We start from the raw sequence: 5,278 nt of genomic DNA on the forward strand, positions 1-5,278 counted from the left end.
CACCATGTTCCACAAACTGTTTTTCCTCATAGCACTTCATGGTATCCTCTATAAATAACATTGTCCTTCACTATTCCTGTTATGTATCGCTCTGTACACATTGCAGCCTCATTAATCCACTCCCCTCTTATTAACACTCATGAGCTTTTAACCTATCTATATACACTAACTGTCACATCCTCTACCTGTCACCATAAGAAACTATCACACACCTCCCCCAACTATACCTATCTCTCTCTTCTTCTGCTTCTACTAGCTGGTGACATATCCCCAAATCCAGGTCCCATCCACATACCACGCTCACATTCAGCTGATTCACAACGGAATATAAAATCAACAAACCTTATCAACATCACTTGTCTCCCATCTACCTCCAAGTCACTAAAATGTGCTTTATGGAATGCACGCTCTGTTTGCAACAAATTAACAGATATTCATTACCTTTTCATAGCAAAAAAATTAAATATGCTGGCTATAACAGAAACCTGGCTCACACAATCAGAAACTGCCTCCCCTGCAGCACTGTCACATGGTGGCCTCCACTTCACACACACCCCCAGGCCTGGTAACATCAAAGGAGGGGGTGTTGGAATATTACTGTCCAAATGTTACACGCACATTGTTTTACCACCTGTTCCCTCACTCACATTTACATCCTTTGAAGTACACTCTATTAGGATTTTCACCCCTTTCTCTCTGCGTGTTGCAGCTATCTATCGCCCACCTGGGCAACCCAAAAAGTTTCTGGAAGATTTTTCTGCATGGCTCCCTCACTTTCTATCATCTGACATCTCCACCATCATTATGGGTGATTTCAATCTCTCTATTGACAGTCCACAATCTCCCCATGCCTCTAAACTACTCTCTCTAACCTCCTCTCTTGGCCTCTCCCAATGGACTGACTCCCCTACTCATCAGGAGGGCCACTGCCTTGATCTTGTATTCACCAGACTATGCTCTGTTTCTGAACTCACTAATACTCCTTTCCCTCTCTCAGATCACAACCTTATCACATGCATGCTCTCCTCCATTACTTCAAACTCCATGTCCCTAAAGTCTACAAGGACACCTCTTACCCGCAGAAATATTAACGCTATTAATTTTCAACAACTATCTACCTCTCTGCAACCACTGCTTTCACCAATTTCTACATTCACCTCTCCAGAGACTGCTGTGTCACACCTTAACCAAACTCTAGTAACAGCACTTGATGAAGTGGCTCCAGCTACCCATCACACTCCACGTAGACTTAGATGTCAACCATGGCACTCTAAATACACTAGACACTTACAAAAACTCTCACGAAAAGTTGAACGCCAGTGGCGTAAATCTCGTAGTTCAAGTGACTTTCTCACATATAAGACCACCTACCACTCTTATCGTACTGCTCTGGACACTGCCAAACAAACATATTTTCAATCTCTCATCTCTGCTCAAGCCTCTAACCCCAAGCGACTTTTTAATACATTTAAATCACTTCTTGTCCCTCCCTCACCTAACCCACCAGCCTCTGTCAGTGCGCAAGATCTTGCTTCCTATTTCAAGGACAAGATTGACAAGATCCGAAATTAAATGGTATGCTCTTCCACAGCAAGTGACCTGCTCAATTCCCTGCCTGAACCCTCTAACACCTTCTCTTCCTTTGATCCTACAAATGAAGATGAAGTAGCTGCACTCTTTTCATCTGCCTACTCTAATACCTCTCCCCTTGACTCTATACCCTCACAAATTAGTAAAGCTCTGTCTACTGTGCTCATCCCAACCTTAATGAAAATCTGTAATCTCTCCCTGTCTACTGGTATCTTTCCTTCTCTATACAAGCATGCAGTAATTACTCCCATTCTGAAAAAACAAAACTCTGACCCGAACTCTCTCTCTAACTACCGTCCCATCTCTCAGCTCCCATGCCCCTCCAAGCTACTGGAGAGACTTGCCTACACTCGCCTCACACACTTTCTTAACTCACACAGCCTACTGGACCCACGTCAGTCAGGATTTCATGCTCAACACTCCACAGAGACAGCACTGACTAAGGTAGTGAATGATTTGGCCACTGCTACATCTAAAGGACATTTCTCTCTACTTATTCTCCTTGATCTCTCTGCTGCTTTTGACACTGTTGACCACTCTCTTCTCATACAAACACTACAATCCCTAGGTATTCAGGACACAGCCCTTTCTTGGTTCTCATCCTACCTATCTAATCGCTCCTTCAGTGTTCGTTTCTCTGATTCCACCTCTCCTTCGCTACCTCTCTCAGTTGGAGTACCGCAAGGCTCAGTCCTAGGTCCTCTGCTTTTCTCTATCTATACCGCATCTCTTGGCAAACTAATCAACTCTTTCGGATTTCAGTACCATCTGTATGCGGATGATACTCAAATCTACCTATCCTCCCCTGATTTGTCACCATCTGTATTGGGCCGTGTCACTGAATGCCTTTCTGCCATTTCATTTGGATGACATCTCGCCACCTCAAACTTAATATTTCCAAAACAGAATTAATTATATTTCCACCGGCCAATAGTAGTTTCCAACCAGATATCTCTATCACTGTTGAGAACTCTGCAATCACCCCTACCCCACAAGCTCACTGCCTAGGTGTCATTCTTGACTCTGAACTGTCCTTTGTTACCCACATTCAATCTGTCTCAAGATCATGTTACATACATCTAAGAAACATATACAAAATTCGCCCTTATCTTACACAAGACACAGCAAAAACTCTAATCCATGCTCTTATTATCTCCCGCATTGATTATTGTAATAGTCTCCTGACCGGTCTTCCCAAACATAGGCTCTCACCACTACAATCCATTTTGAATGCAGCTGCGAGGCTAATCTTCCTTGCCAGACGATCATCGTCTGCAGATCCGCTCTGTCAGTCCCTCCATTGGTTACCGGTATTCTACCATATTAAATATAAAATACTTTTACTCACATACAAGGCTATTAACCAAACTGCACCAACATACATCTCTTCACTCATCTCAAAATATCTCCCTACCCGATCTCTCCGCTCTGCACAAGATCTCCGTCTCTCATCCACACGCATTACTTGTTCACACTCAAAATTACAGGACTTTATCCGGGCTTCACCCACTCTGTGGAATGCCCTCCCACACACAGTAAGACTCGCCTCTAGTCTCCAAACCTTTAAATGTTCCCTGAAAACTCACCTCTTCAGACAAGCTTATCAAATTCCAGACCCACCCACATAACCTTCAGTGCTTCCCTATCTAATTACATCCTCTGTAGAGTATTCATAACATCACATATATTGTCTTTCTTTAGTCTCACACCCTCCTGACACTTGGATAACTTTGTGCGGTATCATCATACAACCCATTAAGAACCTAGCAATCTGGTGGACCATTATGCAATAGGTAGCATCTATCCTGTCACAATCCTGACTGTAGGTTTTATATTTGGTGACTTACCCCTGCCATCTGTCCTGGATCCTGTGTCTTTTCACTCACGGAGTTAAACAGCTTGTCAGCACTGAGTTTTCCTGAGTTCTCTGCCTGAGAGGTAATAGTTAATTAGCTCCACCTGTGGTGATCTCCTGTGTGAGGCTGAATTCAGTAATCTGAACTTTAGGTCTAAAAGCCAGCATCCTGTGTTTTGCAGAAGTCCAGGCTTCAGTGTTCTCTCGGCCTGCTAGGCCTCATTCTACATCACAGCCTTGGCTAGAGTAGTCACATGACAGTGCTAAAAATGGTCAAATATGAGAGCAAAAGGTCACATGAAAATACACATTTATTATGATAAATGAACTTAAAAATGATTATAAAAAATAATTAAAAAATTGGTGACACTGTAGAAATGAAGTACTGAATAATGGGGGACACAGTGAAGTGTCCAAACGTTCAATCTCTCCCAGTCCTGGTAATATTGCATAGACAATTCACACCTGTTCCAATAAAGCAGTCCCTTATTAGTTATGCTCAAGGTATCCCGTTAATGTTCCATCAGATGTTATAGTTACCACCAGCGAATGTCCAAGGTATTAAGCGGATAGGCATCCGCAGCGGCTTGTTCCTTGTTAAGCTGTGGATGATGGAGGATCTTCAGAACGGGTCCACAAAAAGAGCCAATGGTGGGGACCTGGTCCAGGTGGATGGTCTTCAGGAATGGATAGTGAGTGGTGGGTACACACAGCACCAGTCGCCAACGCGTTTCGTTGCGATCACGCAACTTTTTCAAGGTAATAAAGGTGCTGCTATCCAGGGTTTTTATACCCTTTACAAAATGGTTGCTCATTTGCATATGTGATTGACAGTGACCAAATACTCTCATTATGTGACCAAAATGACAGACAGATAATTTAAATTGTTAAATAAACAACACATAATAAATAATAAATATAATATACTTTGTTTCTTGTATAACTATGGTTTAATCAATTATAGAGAATCAAATCGCGTATCTCCCATAATTCAAAGGGAAGAACGGGAAAATGACAAAAACGGAGTAAAGTGCAGAAAGATCTCCCATTAATCCTATATATAGGGAGCTCGGAGTTTTATCCGTATATTACATACAATCAATCAGCAGGAGTAGAAACAGGTGGATTCCAGCACTTACTAGGAAGCTGGCACCTGTGGGTTTGTATCCACGTAATTAGTCTGCGGCCAGGAGTCCGGGTGACGGGGGCACGTGGGCGTCCCCACTGCACACGTCACTGGGCTTCACCTATGGTGTGGGGGTCGCGCCCTAATGACGCGACCGTCGGATTTTACTTGTATCAACAGAATGGAAGCGGTTGGGATTGGTCCGCTTTCCCGCCGTCGCTATAGTTACTAGTGGGCGTGAGGGTTGTCATGGTGACGGAGGACACAATGCACGTCACCTGGTATACGGGTCGCGTCCGAATGACGCGACCGTCGGGTTTGACTTACATCAGAAGGGGTGGGGGCGGTAAGGATTGATCCGCTCTCCAGCCGTTTCTATGGTGACGGGTGAGCCTGAAGGTTGCCATGGTGTCAGTCAGCGCAGCGCACGTCGCCTAGCAACACACGCCACACTGTCTACCACCAAAGCATAGACAGGACATTGGAAAACATGTATATAATTAATAATTAATTCTGTGATACCGTGCTTGGTGTAAGTGCGATAAGTAGGTTGAATGAATGCAGCAGTAAAGAAAAATTGCTTATTAAGAAATAATAATAGCTGGCAAGAATAATAATGATAAATACTAATAATAAACATATACAAAAACAAATTTATCCTAATACTGAGACTATATAAAGTCACATATATCAAAGTAAAATGCATA

This window comes from Pseudophryne corroboree, chromosome 5 (assembly GCF_028390025.1).
Source record: "Pseudophryne corroboree isolate aPseCor3 chromosome 5, aPseCor3.hap2, whole genome shotgun sequence".
Lineage (NCBI taxonomy): Eukaryota > Metazoa > Chordata > Amphibia > Anura > Myobatrachidae > Pseudophryne > Pseudophryne corroboree.